This window comes from Peromyscus leucopus, chromosome 19 (assembly GCF_004664715.2).
Source record: "Peromyscus leucopus breed LL Stock chromosome 19, UCI_PerLeu_2.1, whole genome shotgun sequence".
NCBI lineage: Eukaryota > Metazoa > Chordata > Mammalia > Rodentia > Cricetidae > Peromyscus > Peromyscus leucopus.
In genome coordinates this window covers 60035322-60059424 of record NC_051079.1, presented here as the reverse complement: position 1 = coordinate 60059424, position 24103 = coordinate 60035322, and positions in this window count along the sequence as shown.

Below are 24103 nucleotides of genomic sequence, written 5' to 3'. Positions count from 1 at the left end.
TCTAATTCAGTCCCTTACCCAAAAGTTTCGTTTAAAAATGTTCCATTTGTACGTGTCTGTTATTATTTAGATATGTTGTTTTTAGACTGCCCCCTGCAAAGACTCATATTTTGAAGTCTCAGTCTTCAGTGAACTTTGGTAAGGGATTGATGAGGAATACTATTCTTCAACAATGGATTGTTTCACTAATGGGGTTGAGCATCTTAGAGACTACATACAATTTGTTCAAATCTTAGATGATCTTTTAATAAAAAACCCAGAGCCAGATATCAGGGTGAAGGCTGAAAGATTTGAGAAGCAGAGCAAGCTACAGTCACCACCTATTACCTCACCAACTCCAAGAATCTTCAGACTCAAAGCATCTGAGTCCTTACCCGAAAGGGTCTTCACTGAACTGCTTTAGTTCCTGTTTCCTCAAGCCTTATATAACTTTCTCTGCCCTGCCATCACTTTCTGAGATTAAAGGCTTCTGTTTCCCAGTACCGGGGTTAAAGATGTGTGTCACCACTGCCTGGCTCTGTTTCCAGTGTGGCCTTAAACTCACAGAGATCTAGATGGATCTCTGCCTCTCCAGTGATAGGATTAAGGGTGTGTGTCACCACCGTCTGGCCTCTATGTCTAATCTAGTGGCTGGCTCTGTCCTCTGATCCTCTGGCAAGCTTTCTTAGGGTATACAATATGTCACCACAACAACTAGATCTTTTTTTTTTTTTTTTTTTTAGTGTATCTAACTATTGTTTGTTTGATTGGAGAATTTCTTTTATTTACATTTAGTAGAATAATTAGTGGTTAGTAATATATTATTGGCATTTTGTTATTTGCTTTTGTTTTCTTTTATAGATCCTTTGTTCCTCATTTTATGATTTCTTTTGTTATCTTATGGTTATGTATTCTGGTATGCCTCTGCTTCAAATATTTTGCCTCTGTGTTTTGTGCAAGTATAGATTTTCTTCTGCTTGTGGTTACCATGAAGCTTACACAAAACATCTGAACATTTCAAACAGCCTACTTTAAATCACTAATTATTTGTCTGTTACCTTAGAAAAACTCAGTCATTTTATTCCCATTCTCAGTATTTTAATGTCAATTATAATGTTTTTAAACTGTGTATTAATTCTCAAATTACATTATTTTAATGCTTATTTTTTTTCCACTAGAACTAAGTGATACACAAGCTACCATTTTGGTATTAGAAATTTTTAAATTTTATTTTGACTATATACTTAACTTAGTCAATAACTTTTGTACTTTCCTATGTTTTCATGATAACTACTATTCCTCGGTGTCAACTTGAAAATAAAACTTTAACATTTCCTATGAGTCAAGTCTAGAGGTGATTTGTTTAACTGGATCAGTACAGAGTGTGTGTCTTTACTTCATTTCTGAAACCAATTTCTTGATTAGAGTTTTTTTCATGAAGTCCTTCTGATTACTTCAGTATTATTTTATGTGGGGTAAGAAAGTACAAATTTGGAGCAGTTGCATATATGCCTGGGTTTTCACTATGTTCTCACTTCACCCATGGAACAAATCACAAGACAAAAGGTTCTCTCTTGGCACCAAGGTATGATAAAGTGAAACTGTTCTTCGTAAGTTCTTAGTATGCCTAGTCTCATGTTTCTGTTCCAGCGACATGGTGACTTTGCTCACTCCCATCTCTGGTTGGTGGTCAGAATCTATGGCCTCTGTAGCAAAATAGCACATCCTATTCTTGTCCTCTGTCCTGCCCATTTTCATCATAATTTTCTAATGTATCACACCTGCTTGGTTTCAGATATTTTCACCTATAGACAAAATTAGCTATAGTGATATTATTCCCAGTGCTGTGGTGCTTAAAAAACCGTTTTGTTGACAGAATATAGATCTTGTTGCTCTGCAGCTCTCTTGTGCCATGTGTTCATGATGTGGTACCACACATCAACAGTACTTTCTGTCACTCTTACAGACTATTACTCTGCTCTTTTTTTCCTTTTTAAAATAATATATTTTTAAAATTTCACATATGTGTTCTATATTTACGTAGTTTCCCTTCCCATCCTCCCTCCAACCCCTTCTATGTTGACCCTCACCATTCCTTCTTAATTTCATGGTATTTTCTATAATTATTATTGTTATACATACATGCATACATACACACATACATATACAAATAAGTACATAAATAAAACAAGGTGAGTACATTCTCTCTCATGTGCGTATGTATTTAGGGCTGACCCCCTCTTAGCACTTATTAAATGCCTATAGACCTTTATCTAGGTGGAGAAGAAGGGGATGCTGAGATGAAGCCATATATACACAGCCAAGAAGAATGGACAGCTGAATTAAAAAACCATCAATTTCCAGAATTTAAAATCCTGAATCATGACATGACACTAGTGGAATTCAGGTGTTTCTGGTACATGGACTGCTCTCACCCAATGTGAGTTTGAACTGTTGACCTTGTGTACATTCTACTTCACAAATGAGTCTGTCAGATACGCTAAGCCTATAGGCTGAAGATGATGCCCCATCACTGCGGAGTCATTCAGGTGACTGTCCAGGTAGTTGGCTGTTACTGTCAACTCACAAATTTTTTGGAAGTTGCTTGCATGCACTTCCTGTTTTTATTTTTGTTAGCTAATAGTATTTCCTTCTTTGGTCTCTGTGGGAGTTGAAGATTAGTTAGTTATAATTGAAGATTAGTTAGTTATAGTTGAAGGTTAGTTAGTTATAGTTGAAGATTAATTAGGATAGAAAGTGAATTAGATACATTTTGGACTTACCAAAATAGGATAGATAATGGAATTATTTTCTCTGATTTGTCAAATACAAATGGACTAGACATTGTTTAGGTATTTATTACTTGTATATATTATATATTATATATAGTTATTGTACTTTTGTATACAGTTTTTCTTTTGTTAGTTATAACCTTTTGCTTTTTTTTCTTTTTATTAAAATAGAAAGGGGGAAATATGGTGGTATTCTATTTGTACTGAAATGTGATTTTAGTTGTATGTTAATAAATAAAGTTGCCCGGGGGTCAGAGCTATTAGAGCCATAGAAAGAGCGTGGCAGTGGTGGCGCACACCTTTAATCCCATAGATCTCTGTGTGTTCAGGGATACAGCCAGCATTGGAGACATACGACTTTAAGACCTGGAGGGCTGTACTTACAGGCAGTGACAAGGCAGTCATGTGTTTGGGTTTACAACCAATGAGAAGGCAGAACAGAAAGACTATTTAAAGACATACACACAGGAAGTAGCTCTCTTTCGGAGAGCTAGGAGCACTGCAGGAAGAGTAAGGCTTTAGCTTTGAGCTCTGACCTCTTGGCTTTCTCTTTTACATTGATTCTGTGTTTCTTATTTAATAAGATGGTTGGTTACATCTACATCTAGGGATGGAGTCTTTTGAGAAATTCCCCATCTATATTGCCATGTCAGGTGGTGGTGGTATTTTTCAGGCAGCCATATTACTAAGAATCCATGGGTGCAGTTTTCTTGTCATAGAGAGAAGACTGTCTCAGAGTAGATGCCCATGTCCTATGGCTTTTATAATCTTTTTGCTCCTCTTTCATGAGAAAGGTATACAAGTAATGTGCATCATTTATCCAGCCAAGTATAACCCCACCCAGGCAGTTACAATATCACTAGAGTCAGAAAGAACATGGATTAAAAGGGCCAACTCCATAATATTAAAAAACTGGGGGGGGGTTTCCTAGGAATAAACATGGCTATTCTAAAGACTTTTTCAAGGCATAAATTTCCTAGTGGTTTGATATCATGACTAGCAGAGATAACATTGCCACATAAAGAAAATCATTCCTCATCCACTGCCGACTACTGGACCACTGCTAGGGTCAGAGCAGTCCTGTGGTGCACATACATTCACAGATACAAACATAATGCAAATCGCAGGATCTGATCCTATCTAGATTTCAAGGCCACTGAGAGTCTCAGCAAACCACTGTGTTAGTGCCATTCTGGTAACAGAGTCCCATATAGTAGTAATTCATACAGTAATGTTAATGAAATATGCTATGTCTATCATGTGCATCTGTACTTATAAGTGTCAGCCTTAGGGCCATAGGGTGACCATATAAACCTAAATTTCAGAGGCCTCATAGTGACCAAATGCTTAGCAAAGTTAAAGGGTCAGGCATTCAGTACATGAAAAGGGAGCTGGGAGCATGGCTTAGTTGGCTCTGGTAGCTCCCGCTACTTCTAAGCTACCAAAGTGACAAAGTTTGGCACTTTAGACAAAGACTTTTCAGAGTCCAGAACTCCTTGAAATGGATGACAAGTGTGAAGCTGTCTGCTGATTTGTTAAAAGACCAGCCCTGCATCTCTTTAACAACTTTCTTCTATTCAAGCCATAGGTAATGCCCCTTGCTGAGCCCAGATTCTCACCTCTTCTAAAGCTAGCCACCCCATCCCCTAAACTATACAAAAGCACACTGAACATTTTCCATGATATACTTTTGTTTGTTTTCCTGACTTTGTACTGGGGGATGGGGGATGGTTGCCTCTCTTCCAGACCTTGGGAGAAGAAAATGTTGAAAAACATTTGTGAACCTTTTAAAGTAAAGTGTATCCTGGGTCTTATCCCTTTAGGCCCCCGCTGTCTAATAACTAATTGGTAGAACTCACTCACACTAAGATGCTAATCCTGATAATATCTTAATTCCTGATAATGCACTTTTATGTAACAAGATCTTTTTTTAATGCTTCACAGGAAGTTGTCAGCCCTCTGATGATCTTGTTGAAACATGGAGATTCACAATTAATGGGCCAGAGAGCGTTGCTGTTCTCCAGATACTTGTCAGGGATTATCTTCTGACAATCAAGGGTGAATACCTTTAAGCTCTCATGTAAGAGGAACAACATCTACTTGAGAGTCAGGGCTTCTTGGGGGTTGTGTTATATACATTACACCCAGTTTTACAATTACTTCAATCCCCAGCCCTGAGTTATACCAGATACTAATATGGTATGTGACCTGAATAAGTTTCTGCACATTGTTCTCAAAATCCAAAATATTATGTGTAGAATTGCTTTTCCAGACTAGTATTTTGATGTCACAACACTAGGAAAGGTGATCCTAATCAATCCTGGTATTGTTTTCTCAAAGGATGCTGTTTATGAATTACAAACTCTTACAAAAATTCTAGAGTTGAGGAAAATTCAGTCCCTGCAGATAAGAGGTCAATATTTTTTTCCTAGTAACTTCTTCACTTTCATAAACAGGATATGGAGGTCATCATGCATCTTTGCTTCTGTACCTGGAAAACCCACAGCTCAATTGCAGGCTCATCATCCAGCAAATTTAAAACTGTGACGTGTAGCCCAATCTCACTTCAGCTTCCATCTTATTTTTTGTCTTTACTTTCTTGTTTCATTTTGCCTTGGGTTAAAATGTATTTAATCTTTCTGTAACATTGACACACTTGCAAATCTCTTTATAACTCATTTGGAATAAGGCTGGTGGTGAATAATTAAGAAAGTATGACCAAAATGCTTTCTGTAATCTCTATATTGTGAGGAAGATTATGGGCCTTGGGAATACACAAGTCTGGATCCACTAATTGGATCTGCCTTCTATGAGTTTTGTGACCTTTGTCAGGTATCCTATCTAACATGATGGGGACATTTTTACAGAAGTACCCTGTGTGAGCTCCCACCACAGCCTGCCTTGGCAATGGCAGCAGTTTCATCGTCAAGTGCCACCATGTCAGCTATGTGACACATACACCCCTTAAAAGTGTCATCAGTCCCGGTGCTCCCATCTTGCTCTCTTGCCTCTTCTGTCTGCCTGCCTCTCTCATATTCCCCACTCCAAGACCTCCTTGCACTCTTTCACTCCTCTTCCCCCTCCCCCAATAAACTCCTAGTACCAACTCTTGTTGCACGTGGTGTGCATACCTGGCAGGACCCGAAGGTGCCCACTCCACCGCATTTCATCCTTTCGCCACGACTTCCTAAGTGCAGACTGATTTCATTCGCCGTGTTCCTAATGCCATCCTTCTTAACTTCTCTCTGTATACAATTCTTCCTAATGCATTTCTCTCTGTGTTTGTAATGTGCGGGAAGATGGTCTTGGATAGTTTTCACTTAATGATGAATACCAATATGAGAAAAGGCCATGTGATCCAGATGAAAGATATATTCTGTAAGAAAACTCAAAGCAAGACTAAGAATCCTTCATTTGTATTATGATAAAGGATGCAATTCTAAACTCTTAATTCCCTATTCCACACAAAAATCCATAGCCTGTTCTGTTTCCTAATTTATGCTACTGATTTCACTGAGTTCAATCAGAACTATAAAACAAAACACTTAATTTGGGGTCTGTCATCAATATTTTCCCCCATCAATATAAACAGAAGCACTCCTCAGCAGCATACTATACATCAAAGAGATAGTGCTCTATCCTTGCAAACAAACAAAAAATAATATATCACAGCCTAACAAGCCACTTCTCTCTAATGAATGAATTTACAGTTTCAAAGAATAGCAAACCTGTCAGAGGAAATTAAATGATATGTTGCATCAGAGTAACTTCTTGCGGCTGCCATTTATGTTCTGCTGTTAGTGAGAGTTTGTAAAATAGAATATGTGGACTTTGATAATAAACCTGTCTTTGATATTGTTAAGGTTGTCTGTTGCAGAGATTAAAATGGCAGGTGGTGGATGTATCAGGCCACCGTAAATGTAGTCCTTTTGCTCTGTTTTAAGTCATTGTGGTAAATGGTTCTGTGATTGGTCCTTTTAACAGCACTTTATTTATAATCCCATTTGCAACTCAGAGAGATTTCACCTCCGAATCACACTGCTCCAGCTTTTGTGCTTCTGAAAATGCCATCGCTGTCGTTTGTCAAATACACCTGAAACCTGCCTTTTCCATAAGTGACATCTCCCACTCCTTCTGGGTGAAAAGTTTCATTCCTTTTTATTCTTTCCAAAGGAGGATTCTTAATAAGAAGCAGATATTTGGGATCTGACTTTTTATATCCAGGATGAGAAATGAATTTCTTCTCCATTAAAATGACTAAGCATTAGTGATTTTAGTGCAACACAGTTAGACAACATTTGATTTATTTTACTTTTGCTTTGTGAGGGATTGCATTTTTTCTTTTTCTTTCTCTTTCTTTTTTTAAGTTTAGCAAATTGATTCTGTTTCTTTCAGTTGACAAAAAAATGTCAGGGAACAGGAGCTGCTTTTGCTCACTCTGTTAGGATGATTCTGTCTTGAGCGACCCTAGGAACAGGGTTTCTTTTCCTTCTGTTCACCTGCTAAAGTCCACTTCATCTTACATTTTTTCCCCAGAGGTAAGAACTTGCAATTCCTGCAGTCATGTTTTCAGATTTACAATTGGCTGATTTATATTTCTTAGTTCCCTGGGTTAGCTTCTTCAGTTCTGGGTCACATCATCTGTGGGATGTAGACAATATCTTCCAACATCTTGAGGGATATCATGAGGCTTAATTAGTGTTTGCAGTTCTCACTGAAACTCAGAGCTGTGAGATGCTTGATAAATTCAAAATACCACTATGCTAATAGCAGCCTCTGTTAAGAGAAGGCTGTTAAATACAACTGCCCCCGCCCCCCGGAGCTCAGTGACCTTTCTATCTATTCTACTGATTCCATGCCACCTCCCAGAGGGGTATTCTGTGCCTTTCCAGCTGGGATTCTTCTCTGACTTCATAAATGCAGCACACCTGCAAAACATGTACTGAAATATAAGGGATTTATTTATTTAAGTAATGCTTGTTCATCTGGAACGTAATAGCAGCTGGATTCCTGCTGTATCAAGAATCTATTTGTTCCAGTAGGTCACTCAAATGCTGTTTATCAATTTTCATTCCCACTAACAGAATTAGGCTTTCAGACCATTTCAAATCAGTTTTCTTCCCTTCATTTTGGAGGCCTTCAATTGAAGGGATGCATTTAGCACAGCCATAGCACATTTCTTGTCAGTAGAGTTTCTATTGTCTGCCCTAGAACTGAGACTTTTAAGAAAGCATCTACTAACTAAAATATCAACTGATGTACATACTGCTCTGTTTCTTCGTGGTTCCTGAAATTGGTCCTTTTAAAATTACGTGCTTTGTAATTTCATTGATGTAACATAAAAACATAAGGTTTTTAATGGTTATAGTTATGATTATAATAGGATGTGCTTTTTATGAATTATTTTAACCTGTTATTCAAACTTACATCTTTGATACAAATTTAATTAGTAAAAGAAAACTATCTATCTCAAATGTGAAACCATTTCACTTTTTTTCCCTTCATTTTTAAAATTCAACCAGGTTCAGGCCAGTCATTCAAGATGTTCTTCATAAGGTTAGTAACCATGATGACTTATAATGTGATTAATGGTTAACCTTGCTTAGCAGCAGGACAACCCAAACTAGAGATCACAGTCAGTTTTATCCGGTACTGACAGACATTTTTTTGCTTTAAAAAAAAAATAAAAGGCATGCAAAGGTTTTAATAAAACAATAGCATCCAAAGTCATACAAATATTCTCATGGCAGACAGAGAGTACCTGGAGAAAAGCTGGTGGAAATTTCAATGAGGTCCAAATGTGGATGTGAGTTGTGTCTTCAGTGTGGATGGTGGCAATGAGGATACCCACCTGTGTAGATAGAACTGCCGATGCTAAGAAGCAGCTACTGGTATCCTCATGGCCACAGCCATCTCTCCACTGATATGAGAAGCAGTGTTGACACCTGTTGTCACATGTGATCAGGACTCAGTTATATGTGGTGGGTGATAATGTTATGTGCATTACACTAACAAAAAAATGAAGAATAGGTAGGACAGATGGTCATCTCAGGGTTACAAATCTTGAAAGCAGAGAGGTAAAGTGTAACACAAATTGCTAAATGGTCTTATTAGTAGAAAAAACCCGGAGCTAGATATTGGGATGAAAGCTGAAAGATCAGAGAGCAGAACAAGCCATCGAGTAGTTCTTACCCCTATGAAATCCTCTGCTGAAAAAGAGAGTTCCTGTTTCCTCACACCTTATATACCTTTCACTGCCCAGATACCACTTCCAAGGATTAAAGGCATGTGTGCTTTCCAGTGCTGGGATTAAAGGTTTGTACCACCACTGCCTGACCAGTTTCTCTCATACAGCCCAGTGTGGTCTTGAACTCACAGAGATCCAGAGTTCTGCCTCCTGAGTGGATAGGATTAAAGGTGTGTGTCACCACTGTCTGGCCTCTATGTCTAATCTAGTGGCTAGATCTGTCCCCCAGTCCCAGGCAAGTTTATTAGGGTACACAATATATCGCTACAGTAAAGTGTCAAACCCAAGTAGACAAACTCTAGTGCATATGCTTTTTAAAAAGAAAAGGCCACATGTGGACAAGTGGATATGCTATAGAATAACAGTTCTTGGGTCTTTGTGACCTTGGATAGCTTATGTAGCTTCTCTGTGGTTCATTTTCTTCATATGTAAAAGGAAGACAATGTCATTCTTATCCTGAAGTTATTAATAAGATTGTACTTAAAAATAATAGTAAAGCCTCAGGAGAGTTCTTGATACATACATAGTAAGTAGTAAATATTGGCTACTCTTACAAGAAAATGGTAATAGAGAATAATCAAATAGTAGTGGACAAAATGATTGAGTAGTAATATAATCTTGAGGCATGTAAACAGATGTGAGTGTGGATGTCAGGTGCTCTTCTTTGTTGCTACTATTTTTTCACACCCGTGAACCTACATTCTAGAGTGTCTTCTATTGAAGACCATGCTAGTATTTTAGTGGTTTCCAGGGCTTGCAATGATAAACACAATTTATAAATTGGCTTATTCTTCCTCCTGGTATTCTAAAATGAAAGTAAAAATTAAACACAGTTTAAATTCACAACAGCAAGGGCACTACAAAGGTGGCAATGATTGTATTTAAGATTTTATATAGTTCCTAAGGAACTAGGAAAGCAGTGATAGTGGACAAGTTTCTGGAGCTATGGAAAGCTATGCTGTCTGCAGGGCAGTCACTTCCCACAAGTTATTGACAGGAGATTGGTAAGAACTGAAGCTGTCCCTGATTATAAAATACGTATCTGATTTGTGCAGTTTGGAATGAGAAATAAATATAAGATGCCACAATAATTTTAGAATGATTGCATAATGAAATACTTTTGAATATTTTTACATAAAATATTTTATTAATATTAATTCCACTTTTTTAATGTTTTTCCCCTTGAACACTTAAAATTAGAAAATAAATCATTTTACTTATATATTTTAGTAAATTTTAACATTAGTTTTTTTCTTTAATCTTGAGAATTTTATACATATATTCCAGAGAAAATGGTTATATTTACTGCCCATATTCCCCTCTATCTCCTTCCAAATCTTCCCAACATGGACCCTCTCCAATTTCATGTATTTACTCTCTCACTCAATCTCCCTCTGATAAACCACTAAATCCAATTAGTGCCACACACATGTGCATGGGTATGAGGGTCAACTGCTGGAGCTTGGGAGACCTACCAGTGCCAATAGTCATAGTTTTGGTGGATAATTGTGCTCTTATCTTGTTATTTAAAAGGCTGTTAATGACCCCAGAAAATTCTTGTGTGTTAGATTCATGATGAAAAGACAGGTCCAGGTAAAATAGAATTTCTAGCTTTGGATATATTGGGGTGTATATAATGAAAATCTGACCACTCCTTAGATTCCTGTCCTAGCTCATCTACAGGAGTCAGGAGTAGCTCTTGCGGTGAGTAGTAGGGAGATCCCTCTTTCCTCAAAAATGGGTGTCAGGTTGTAGGATGGAACTAGCTTGGAATACAGCGACACTGAAAAGTTCTTTCCAGTTTGGCCTTTAGAGTTTCCCCCCCACAACTGTCTTCAGATCAAAGTGGCCAAATTGATGCACATAGAGCTCCTCATAATCCTTATGAAACTGTTTAGTACATGGAGGAAAACTCAAGAATCACTAATCAATTGAAGTTTCTTGTGGTGAAAAGGGCAACAGTGTAACGTAGCGCTAGAGGAAGCAGACATGATGGAGTTTCTGAGGAAGGAGATGAAAACAAACAAAATAAGCTGAGTCAGTATTGCTAGAGAGACTAAGAAGACATTAAAGCTACAAAGCAAGTTGCTTTTGTAAGAAGGACCATTCTGATTATGTAATATGTTGCTTAACATGCCACCCCTGGCAGAAACTAGAAAGGGGATGTGCACTTCCTGCTTTCTGGGCTGTTTTTTGTCACTTCCTGTTAATCTACAATAATTCCAAAAGAAACAGTGTGGTTGATTTATTGTGCACCCCAATAAACTTATCTGGGGTCAGAAAACAGAACAGCCACTAGATAGACATAGAAGCCAGGCGTGGTGACAGACACCTTTAATCCCAGGAGTTGAGATCTCATGTCTTGCTTGGGAAAGACACACGCCTTTAGTCCCAGGAAGTGATGGCAGGAAGCAGAAAGGTATATAAGGCACAAGCACCAGCAACTAGAGGTCTTTTTAAGCTTTTAGGCTTTTAGCAGCCATTCAGCTGAGATCCATTTGGATGAGGACTCAGAAGCTTTCAGTCTGAGGAAACAAGATCAGCTGAGAAATTGGCAAGGTGAGGTTGACTGTGGCTTGTTCTGTTTCTCTGATCTTTCAGCATTCATCCCAATATCTGGCTCCCAGTTTTGTTATTATTAATAAGAACTTCTAACAATTCGTGCTACATCTGGTGCCCAATGTGAGGTGCACAATATATCAACCACATTTCCCCTTTTTTGTTTAAAATTTAAAAAGTTATAACTAATATAAGAAAAGGTATATACAATCTATAGTCAAGAATTACATTAACAATGTCCAGTCCATTAACATTTGACAAATTCAGACAAAAAATTTCATTACTTATCCTATTTAAAACAAGTAATTCCCTTTTAAAAGTAGATTCAATAATCTACCTTTTTTTATCTTATCATGTCCATATTCTTTTTCTTTTCTGAGTATATTCAAAAATCTACCATTTATTTAATCATTTCTATATCTTCCCTTTTTTCTTTTCAGAGAAGATTCAATAATCTACCCTTTTCTATATCCTCTTTTTTCTTTTCTTTTCTTTTTATCTTTTCTTTTTTTTCTTAATAAAACAAGTACCCTGTGTCTATTCTCTTTTGTTTAGCTTAGAGGGGACCATCAGTATCCCGCCCTGCCTACTGATACACAAAAAGGTATGAATCACAATTGATAGTAGCCTTTGAGGTTTCCCAAGAATCAAAAGGCTGCATGTACTGGCCTGAAATGCATGCACTTCTCTGTTCAACTGTGCTAATAGGATTCTGGTAATAGGGTGCCATCTGAGCCCAGGCAGAGATCAAGTGACTAAACTTAACACACTAATTTAAGACTAGATTTCATGTGGGTAAAGAGTGGATGAATTAGTACATACACTGGTGATGGGATTGTATATTTAGGATAATAGGTTATAGTTTCATTTAATTTTTTAAAGATATTTATTTATTGTGTATATATCCATGCCTGTGTGTGTGTGTGTGTGTGTGTGTGTGTGTGTGTGTGTGTGTGTGTGTGTGTTTACAGATGCCTGAGAGGGCCAGACAGCATTGGATGCCCTGAAGTTGTAGGTGGTTGTAAGCTGCCTGACATGGCTGCTGGGAACTGAACTAAAGCCCCCAGAAAAAACGGTATATGTTCTTAAGCATGGACCCACCTCTCCAGTACATTTTTTAGTTTCTTAGAAAGTTAATCATATAATTGCCATGAGATGCAGCCTTTCAATTCTTAGCTATTTTCCAAGGAGAAATGAAAATACCCATACAGACTTGTACTAGAGTGTTGTACAAATCCTAAATGGTCTCAATAAAAACCCGGAGCCAGATATTGGGGTAAATGCTGAAAGATCAGAGGAAACAAGCCACAGCCACTTCTCACCTCACCAACTCCTCAGATGATCCTGTCTCTATGAATCCTCAGGCTAAATTCTTCTGAGTCCTCAAATGAAAGGGTCTCTAGTTCCTGTTCTCTCACATCTTATATGCCTTTCTCTGTTCAGCTGTTTCAGTTCCTATCTCAATCTTACTAGTGCTGGAATTAATGGCGTGTGTGCTTTTCAAATGCTGGGGTTAAAGGTGTGTGCCACCACTCCCTGGCTCTGTTTCTCTCCTAGACTGGATCAATCTCATGTAGCCCAGTGTGGCCTTGAACTCACAGAGATCCAGAGGGATCTCTGCCTCTGCCTCCTGAGTGCTAGGATTAAAGGTGTGTGCCGCCACTGCCTGGGCATGTTTAATCTAGTGGCTGGCTCTGTCCTCTGATCTTCAGGCAAATTTTATTTGTTAAGGAGTAAAACAATGTATCACCACACTTAGGTCTTTTTAATGATTATTATCCTGCCCTCTAGGAACTCTTATCCACAATAGAAACCACACATAAATGGAAAGAGGTGTTTGTGCCTTGTATACATTTTTATTATGGTGGGTGAGTGATTGTGTCTACAGCTGAGATTCTAATTGTCATCAAGGGAATATATAAGATTTTCATTGTATTGTCATATTTTGAATATATATAAACTTTCTTGGGAAATATGGCTATCCACTCAAGTCCTAATTCTAAACTAGTGGCTTTTTCATTTTCTTAATTATTTATTTTTGGTTATTAAATGTATGTATAGATTTATTGTGGTCCTATTCATCATTTCCTTCTCCCACTGTAACTAGTTCTATGCATCATGCTAATTATCACCTCATGCAGCAAAGATTGTGTGTGTGTGTGTGTGTGTGTGTGTGTGTGTGTGTGTGTGTTCCTGTGCAGGCAGCTACAGAGGATATATGGTCATAATTGTAACTTCCATGTTGTATCCAGAAAACAGCATTTTGCAAGCTCATCTCTCATCCTCCAACCCCTACAATCTTTGCTTTCATTCATAATGTTCTCAGGGCTTTGGAGAGGGAGATATAGGTGTCTCATTTAGAAGTCAACAGTCACTTATTCTCAGCATGTTCACCATTTATGAGTCTCCACATTAACCTTTGTCATTAGGGAAAGAGACAGAGACAGAGACAGAGACAGAGACAGAGAGACAGAGGGGAGACAAACATGAAAGTTTCTCTGATTTAGGCTAAGAGGAAAAATAGTCTGTGTGTATAAACACAAATGTTTGGCTACATGTCCATTTACAAAAGCACCAATAATATATTCTCCCCAAGGACCTGTGACCTCTCCAGCTATAGGGTATGGACCTGGTTTACAGTATTCATTTGGAAACCCTACAATATTCCAAGCAAAGGCATGTGCTCCTTTCCATGGAGCTGGCCTCAAGTCTAATTGGAAGGTGGTTGGTTAACCCCAAATCATTCCAGCCACTATTGTATTAGTGGGAACATTTTGACTTGAAGGTCACCATTATAAATTGAAAGGCCACAGCTGGGAAAGATGGTTGATTCCATTTCTCCCTGAGTAGCCTGCAAAGAACCTTCCAGCACAGTGAATACTGTCAATATATTGATGGTAATGTTTCACACCATTCAATAGGCTGTCTCTTTACTCAATGAAGAGTTAACTTTATTTCACAGAAGTTTATTAATTTCACTAAGTGATGATGTTTTGCTCTTGGCTTAGCAACTGCACATGAATCTACTAATATTTTAATTATTGTCTGTAGCCCCATGGTCCCACAGTCAGTACCCTGCCAACCACTCAGGCTTGGTCTGGTGGGGCTTTGGATTACATGGCCCCAGTTCTACTGCGGCCATGATATGTGGGTTTAAATTAAGTCTCTATTCTATTTATCAATAAGACTTGGGGATCAAAGGTTGCTAGTTTAGAGAGGTTGAGTAGCAATTAGCTGACCTTACTTTTTGGCCAGAACTAAAAGGAAGTGCCAAACTAAAGTTCCCCCCTTTCCTTCCTGTGTATCTTCTCTATCCAAATTGCTGGCTTCTCTATGGCCAATTTTGGTCATACTATGGTCAACTAGTTGCTGGCTCTGCCCCCTGATTCAGGGCTTAACTGTATTAGTAAGTCTCAGGAATGTCAGAGTATGGTCAAAATATCCCTGAAAAGCCAGGCAGTGGTGGTGCATGCCTTTCATCCCAGCACTTGAGAGGCAGGGGCAGGTGGATCTCTATGAGTTCAAGCCTAGCCTGGTCTACAGAGTGAGTTCCAGGACAGGCTCCAAAGCTACCCAGAGAAACACTGTCTCTAAAAAACTGAAAAAAAAAACAAACAAAAACAAAAAAAACCCACAATGAAATGCCAATTTTTTTGTTTTGTTTTATTATTTGTCTGTTTCCTGACCAAACAGGGTTCTACTCAGAGAGTACTTACTTATGCCTATACACTGAATGGGCACTTTTTCCTCAGTTTCAACTCTTCATGTCTTACAGTAAAGTGCCTGTGCCACTTACAGTTGAATTTACACAGATTGAGAGATGATAATGTAGCTCCATTTTTCTATAGATATTCAATTTTCTTAGCACCACTTGTTGAAATTTCTCTCCAGTAAATAAATAATTTAGATAACTTAGTTAGAAAAGATTAGGTAACTGAAACTGCATGGACTTATGTCTGCATCCTCTTTTCTATTCTGTTGACCTAGTTATACTAGTACACTATTTTTATTATGATGGCTATGATGGCTAATTTTATATCAACTAGATACAAGCAGAAATTTTCTGAGAGGAGGGAGTCTCAATTAAGAAAATGTCACCACCAGATCAGACTGTAGACAAGCCTGTAAGGCGTTTTCTTAATTAGTGATTGATTGAGAAGGACCCAACCCATGGTGGGTGGTGCCATTCCTGATCTGGTGGTCCTGGATTCTATAAGAAAGTGGGCTGAGCAAGTCATGAGGAGCAAGCCAGTAAGCATCACTCTTCCATGGCCTGTACTTCAGTTCCTGCTTCCAGGTTCCTGCCCTGCTTGAGTGCCTGCCCCTCATTGCTCTTACTGATGAACTATTACATGGAAGTGTGACTGAAATTAACCCTTCCCTCTCCAAGTTGTTTTTGGTCTTGGTGTTTTATCATAGCAGTAGTAGCCCTGACTAAGATGGCTCTAGTACAACTTTAGCTCAGATATGGTGACACCGCACACAGTGCTCTTTTTGCTCAGGGTTCCTTTGACCTTGGGGTTCTTTTGTGATTTCATATCAATTTCAAGATATTATTTTTATTTCTATGAATACTATTGGGATTTTGCATCCATAGAATGCTTTCAGAAGGATGAGTATTTTCATAGTATTGATTCTTCCAATTCATGAGCATGGGGGTGGGGTTCTCTCTCTATCTTCTAGTGTCTTCCTTGGTTCTTTTCTTTGGTGACAAAAGTTTTCCTTGTAAAGGACTTCATTCACTTCCTAGGTAATGTTTAAAATGTTTGGGGAATTTTAAAGTTTCTCTGATTATTTCTCAGTTTGTTTATCAATGACATAAAAGACATGATTTTTGCGTGTTAATTTTGTATCTTTCCACTTTGCTGAAAGTGTTTATCAGCTCTTTGTGTTTTCTGGTGGACTATTAGAATCTCATATGCATAGGGTCATAACATTTACTAATGAGGATAATTTGACTTTTTCCTTTCCTATTTGTATCCCTTTATTAGTTTCTCTTCTTTCATTGCTGTAGCCACTGAAAAGATGGTCAAGTGCATTCCTTGGAGGCAGCAAAAAGAGCCATGCCATTTTCTGATTCAATTTGCTAGTGTCGTAGTGATTTGATTGGAGGATTTGTAATATTTAGTGTTTACTTAGTTCTCTTTTACTTAATAACAGCCCTAGTGCTGCTTAGTTTTTTCCTGCAGCCTCTTGGGTGTGTTTATCTTTTTCTTCAGTTTAGAACATTTCTGACAATATTCTCTGTAGAACTCAGTACTCATAAAATTTTTTAAGACTGTTTTTATCTCAGAAAGTTTTACTTTCTCCTCTAATAATGATATATACTTTTGTTGAGTATACTTCTCCAGCTTGGCATCTTTGGTATTTCAGAACTTGAAATGGATCTTTCCAGTCCCTTTTGTCTTTTAATGTTTACACTGAACTCTGCTGTTATCTGATGGGCCTGCCTTCATATGTGATTTTGGCCTTCTCTTACAGCTTTCAGTATACTTACTTTACACTGCATATACAGTATTTTGCCTATAATATGACATGAAGAATTTCCATTCTACTCACATCTGTTTGGTGTTCTGTATACCTGGATGGACTTCTTTTTCCCTGGATTTGAGGCATTTTCTTCTATGATTTCTTATTGGAAACATTTTTCTATGCTTTTGATGTAGAATTATTTCTCTTCTTCAGTATCCAAAATTCAGACATGTGGTCATTTTACAGTTTCACAGAGATCACGTATATTCTGTTCTTACAAATAAAAAATATTCTTTTCATTGACTGAATAACCTTATTCTTCTTTTTGGTTTTCAAGCCCCAATATTCTGCTCTCAATGGATAAATTCTATTGTAAGGCAAACACTGGACTTTTAAATAACTTGTTGAATTTTTAATTTCCATATTTATTTAAGTTTGTTTTTCTTAAGTATTTCTTATGTTTTTCTTGAGAAAAAAATGTATACAATATATTTTGATCATGTTTTCCCCTTCCACAAGACCTCCCAGGTCCTTCTTATCTCTTTAACTACCTATCAAACGTTAGTTCTTTTCCTTCCTTTCTTTTTGATAAAATAAAATCAAAACAACAAGGAAACAAAAACAAGAAATAAACACAAAAAAGAACCCTCAAAACAAACAAGCAAAAGACAAATAAGAGAAAAAATTCTCAAGAAAGCAAAACAAAACAAAATGTTTACAAAAATACCATGGAGTTCATTTTGTGTTGGGAAACTACTCACGAGAATGGGCCCTGCTCTGGCATGTGGTTGGTATACCCAGAGAGACTATATTGAAGAAAACTTAGTTTCTTTTTGCTAGCATGTTTCAATTGCACATAGCTTCTTGGTTAAGAGTGAGGAATGATGTCTTTATCCCCCTGTCAGAGCAAGGACCTCGTCATGCCTTGCACATGCTGCCCTGGTTTCTGTGAGTATATGTGTGCATTAGTCCTATTGTTGGTCTCTGTGTTAATTTCTATCTACTGCAAGAAGCAGCTTCTTTGATGTGGGTTAAGAGATGCACTGACTTCTGGGTATAGTAGTATGCCATTCAGATTCATTTTAATGCTTTATTCCTTTAGCAAAATAATAGAAGCAGGTTTTCCTTAGGTCTAGGACATATCTAATCTCAGGTCTTGGTCACTTTAGCTTTACCATGTAGGGGTTTCATTTCATAAAGTGGGCCTTAAATAATTTTTTTAAAAAAATTGGTTGGTTACTGCCACAATACTTGCACCACCATTGCACTAGTATATCTTGCAGGAAGCCCTCTGTTGTAGATTTCAGGGTTTGCAGCTGGGTGCTATTGATCATTTTTTTTCTCTTCCAGTAGCATGCAGAGTACCTTCATTATCATGAGTGCTAGTCAGTGAAGCTTTTAGCTAGGAACCACCTCAAATTTTCTGCTTTCAGTGATAAATGTAAATGTTGTCTTCAGCAACAGGTCTTTTCATGAGGTTGTTGTAGTAGGTAGCCATTCCAGCTTGGATCTGGAAGTTCCAACCCCCATTGAGACTCTGGCAACTGTCACGCCTACGAGGCGGGGCAAGGGGAGGCGCCTGGGGACCCGAGAGCTGGATGGGCCAGCGCTCTCTCTGTGCACTCTCTTGGTGCCGGGACGCTGAACGGTGAAGGTGGACTGTGCAGAGCTCCGGAGAACACCGCTGGACTGCGTTACACCTTCCCCAGACCCTGCGACCTACCCATTACTTAATTTGTGAGTTATGCCACTAAATAAATATCCTTTAAACTATGTGGAGTGGCCAAAATAATTTCTGCAATATCTGGCGCTCAGAATATAGCCAGCAGTTGGGACTGATACAGGCTTTAAAAGATAGCAATGAAGGCTTATAGAAAAAGATTCTCTCTCTGGAATCTGCTTTAAAAGATAGCAATGACGGCTTACAGAAAAAGATTCTTTCTCTAGAATCTGCTAATCAGGATTTACAAAACAGGCTTGTACCCAAAATTTATTTTATTGATAATAAATATGAATATTTAATGGATAGAACACTAACTCTCCAGAGTGAAGTTGTTATATACTCAGACAGTATATGAGGAAGAAAGATTATCCTTAATTGATAGGATAAGGTCCATGGAATCATGTGTTTCTGAGGAACATAAAAACTTCTAAGATTCCATGAGAAATATGGAGTCCCTTGCAAGAGAGGAGGTTCACTCCCTAGAACAGACCCTAGGTGCTCGTTTGCAAGCTCTAGGAGAAACTCTCAGTAAACATGACAAGGGAACTAATAAGCAGAAGGTCAAGACCATAGAGGTTGTAACATCTCGAAATGGCTCTCATACAATGGCTTATCCTGTTATCATCCATGAGAAGCCAGCAGATGACACACACCCCGAGCCATATATGACATATACATTACAACCAATTTCAACAAGGAACTTTAAAAATATAAAGGAAGCAGTAGTTACGTATGGGATACATTCCACATATGTAAGACAGATGTTAAATTCGTGGTCTACCTCACATAGAATCATCCCAGATGACTGGCATCAGTTAATTTCAGCTGTTCTAGAATATAGCCAGCAGTTACAGTGGAAAAGCTGGTTGAGAGAAGAGGCAAAAAATTTAGAACAACAAGGTAAAATCAGAGGTTTTGTGATCTCCCAAGATCAAATACTTGGTGAGGGATGTTTTGCTGACAGGAATGTACAAGCCACTTATGATGAGTATACAATATCCCTATGCCGTACAGCAGCTCTAAATGCTTGGGAAAAAATTCTAGAACCTGGAAAACCAACTGAGGTATACACAAAGATATTTCAGGGACCGCACGAACCCTTCACTGATTTTTTTACAAAGACTGAACACAGCTATAACAAGAGCTGTGTCAGACAAAGAATTAAGAAAAGTATTAACTGAGTCCTTGGTGTTCGACAATACTAATGCAGAGTGCAGAAGAATACTTACACCACTAAAGATCAGATCAGCTCCTTTGGAAGAATGGATTCAGTACACTAATGGTGTTGAGTCTCTTAACTACAGTAATGAGGCTTGGATAGGAGAGACAAATCCCAGAGGTGAAATAAGGCCCCGTGTTACCAAATGTTTTAAGTGTGGTACACCAGGTCATATAAGTAAAAACTGTACATGGGGTACTCCTAGAAGCAATACTCCTTCTAGGAATAGCCTAAACAGGAGACCCCAACCACCTCCTGGATTATGTAGAAGATGTGGCAAAGGCCAACATTGGACCAGTGAGTGCAGATCAATAATAGATATACAAGGCAACCCTTTACTGGTGGGAAATGCCTCAGGGGGCCTCTTGCAGGCCCCCAAACTAAATGTAGTACAAACATTCCCAGCCACTGTGGAAGAAATTCCTCTCCAGGACAACTGAATAAACCAATGCCTAATGTAAAAACCGATACTGCAATGGATGATAAAACAGCCTTGATAGATGGATCACAGTTTACAAAGAACACTATAAAACAAATATTTTGGCAGACTTCCATAAATGAACAAAGACCAAAGCTTAGAATTCAAATTAATGGCCTGGTTCTGGAGGACCTGGTAGACACAGGTGCAGATGTGACTATAATTACACCAAAATCATGGCATCCGAATTGGCCTCTTCAAGAGGTAGATGTCCAACTGTTAGGGATTGGCACCTTATCTCAGATAAAACAGAGTTCGAGATGGGTTGGATGCATAGGGCCAGAAGGACAGAGAGGAAGGCTGAAGCCATATGTAGCAAACGTAGCAGTAAATCTTTGGGGCCGAGATCTGTTACAACAGTGGAATACCCAGATTAAAATTCCTACACTTTCAGAAAAGGAATACAGACCAATGCATGTTTCTAGGAATAATATCATAACATGCTATAAAAATCAGTCACCAACCATTCAGGCTGTTCACAAACAGAGCACGACTGTTGTTGAACTCTCAGAAGTACCAACTGCCTTACCTTTAAAATGGCTAACTAATAAACCTGTCTGGGTTGGACAATGGCCTTTGACAAAAGAGAAGCTACAAGCTTTAGAACAGCTGGTTCAAGAGCAGTTAAATGCTCAACACATTGAAGAATCTACCAGCCCTTGGAATACTCCTGTATTTGTTATTAAAAAAAAAAAGTCTGGTAATTGGAGAATGCTGATAGATCTGAGAGCTATTAATAAAGTAATTCAGCCAATGGGCTCCCTACAGACTGGGATGCCCTTGCCCTCTATGCTACCAAAAGAATGGCCTATAATAGTTATTGACTTAAAAGACTGTTTCTTTACCATACCCTTACAGGAAAATGATAGAGAAAAATTTGCCTTCACAGTACCTAATTATAATAATTCTCAGCCAGTCAAGAGATATCAATGGAAAGTCCTCCCACAGGGAATGTTAAACAGCCCTACTTTGTGTCAATACTTTGTGCAGAAACCATTAGAGATAATTTGTGTAAAGTTTCCACAATCCATAATTTATCACTATATGGATGATATCCTATTAGCTAATCCAAAGTTAGATACATTTGAAAGCATGTTTGAAGAAGTAAAAAAAGTTTTGCCTCACTGGGGACTGCAAATTGCTCCTGAAAAAATACAAAGAGGAGATTCTATTCATTACTTAGGATATAAGATAGAGCTACAAAAAATTAGACCCCAAAAGGTACAACTAAGAAGAGATAGATTGAAGACTCTTAATGATTTTCAAAAGTTATTAGGAAGCATTTCCAACTTACTGGGTATCATGGGAATACCCAAAGATGGACTACAAAATTTAGCTAATACTCTAGAAGGGGACAAAGAATTAAATAGTCCAAGAGAATTATCAGCTGAAGCTGAGAAGGAATTGGCTCTAGTAGAAAAGACAATTCGAGAAGCACATGTGGATTGTGTGGATCCAGAACTTAAATGCATTCTTGTCATATTCCCCACCAGACATTCCCCAACAGGTATTTTGATGCAGAGGGAAGATATTATATTGGAATGGATATTCCTACCACGTAAACCAAATAAGAAATTAAAGACTTATATAGAAAAGTTCTCTGATTTGATTCAAAAGGGTAAATTAAGACTTCGCCAGTTGATAGGAATGGACCCAGCAGAAATTGTAGTACCATTAACTAATGAGGAAATTTCATCACTATGGAAAGATAATGAATACTGGCAGAGAGCCTGCAGTAACTTTTTGGGAGAGATTAACAACCACTATCCCAAAAGCAAGAGAATAGAATTCATAAAGAAGACTGAATGGGTCCTTCCTCACATTGTATGACAAAAGCCAATTTCTGGAGTCCTCACATTCTATACTAATGCAAATAAATCAGGGAAAGCAGGATATAAATCAGAAGACTTAAGTAAAGTGGTGCAAAGTCCATATAGCTCTGTACAAAAGGCAGAACTGTATGCCATTCTTATGGTACTGATGGACTTCACAGAACCCCTCAATATAGTCACTGACTCTCAATATGCAGAGAGAGTTGTTTTACATATTGAAACTGCTGAATTTATTCCTGATAATACCGAATTAACTTCATTATTCATACAATTGCAGGAAATCATCAGAAAAAGGGAACATCCTATATATATCCTATATCAGATCCCATACAGGTCTGCCAGGACCTTTAGCACAAGGTAATGATGAGATTGATCAGTTACTAATAGGTAATGTGCTAGAAGCTTCAGAATGTCATAAGAAACACCATGTAAATAGCAAAGGTTTGAAGAAGGATTTCTCCATCACTTGGCAACAGGCTAAGGATATTGTGAAAAAATGTCCTACTTGTTCCATCTATAATCAAACTCTATTACCTGCAGGGAGTAATCCAAAAGGTATACAAAGAAATGAAATTTGGCAGATGGATGTGTTTCATTTTGCAGAAATTGGAAGATTAAAGTATGTACATCATACCATTGACACCTATTCAGGATTTCAATGGGCAACTCCTATGAGTTCTGAAAAGGCTGATTCTGTGATTACACACCTATTAGAAGTTATGGCCATCATGGGAATACCTGTACAAATTAAGACAGACAATGCCCCAGCATATGTCTCCAATAAAATGAGACAGTTCTTTGCTTATTACAATATAACGCATGTTACAGGTATACCACACAATCCCACAGGCCAAGCAGTCATAGAAGGATCCAATCGAACTTTAAAGGATATGCTAAATAAACAGCAACAGGTAACAATGACTCCTAGAAATAGACTGCATAGTGCTTTATAAACCTTGAATTTTCTCAATGCTAATGAGAAAGGAACAACAGCTGCGGAGAAACATTGGACGACAGACAAAACTCCTGAGCTAAACCAACCAGTTTATTTCAAGGATGTGCTGACCTCAGAATGGAAACCTGGATATGTTCTACGTTGGGGAAGGGGTTTTGCCTTTGTTTCTGCAGGAGAAGAAAAGCTATGGATACCAACAAAATTAATAAAAATTTGATTCGAACAGGAAAAACCCCTTGATGAAGAAAAGTAAAAGATCATCCACCAATGTGACATCTCTACAAGTTGTAAGAAAAATTTAACAATCAAAGGGTGGGGTAAGGTTCTGTTTTTGTCTTTCCAGGATAATGGAAATACCCATCTTTCAAAACTCATAAGACCTTGGATAACCGGATGTTTACAGCAGAAAGGAAGAATCTATTGGTACCAATCTACACATGGTAAAATCTCACTGTCTAACATCTTTCTCTCTATCAATCTAGAAAAGTTGTGGTTCCAATTCAATTATATCCAAGCTGGCTTTGGAGATGGAATTGGCTCACTCCTTCGCTAATCCCAAGCACATTGCTAAAAGAAAAGTTTGAGAGATTCTTCAGTCCCGTATCAGAAGAGCCCTCTGGTTTGAGACAGAAGGAAACCAATAAAAAGGGACCATTGTCTTCTAAATTCTAATTCTCTCCATGCTTACTCTCCATTTCTCAGAATCTTTTCTTACATGCTATGTCCTCTTTAAATCCAAACCTCCCACTTTTGATAACGAATAAGTTTTTCCAATAGCAATCTCAGAAGTCTACAGAAGGAAGATGGGGCCCCAACAACAACAACTCCACCCCCCAATCCAGAATGA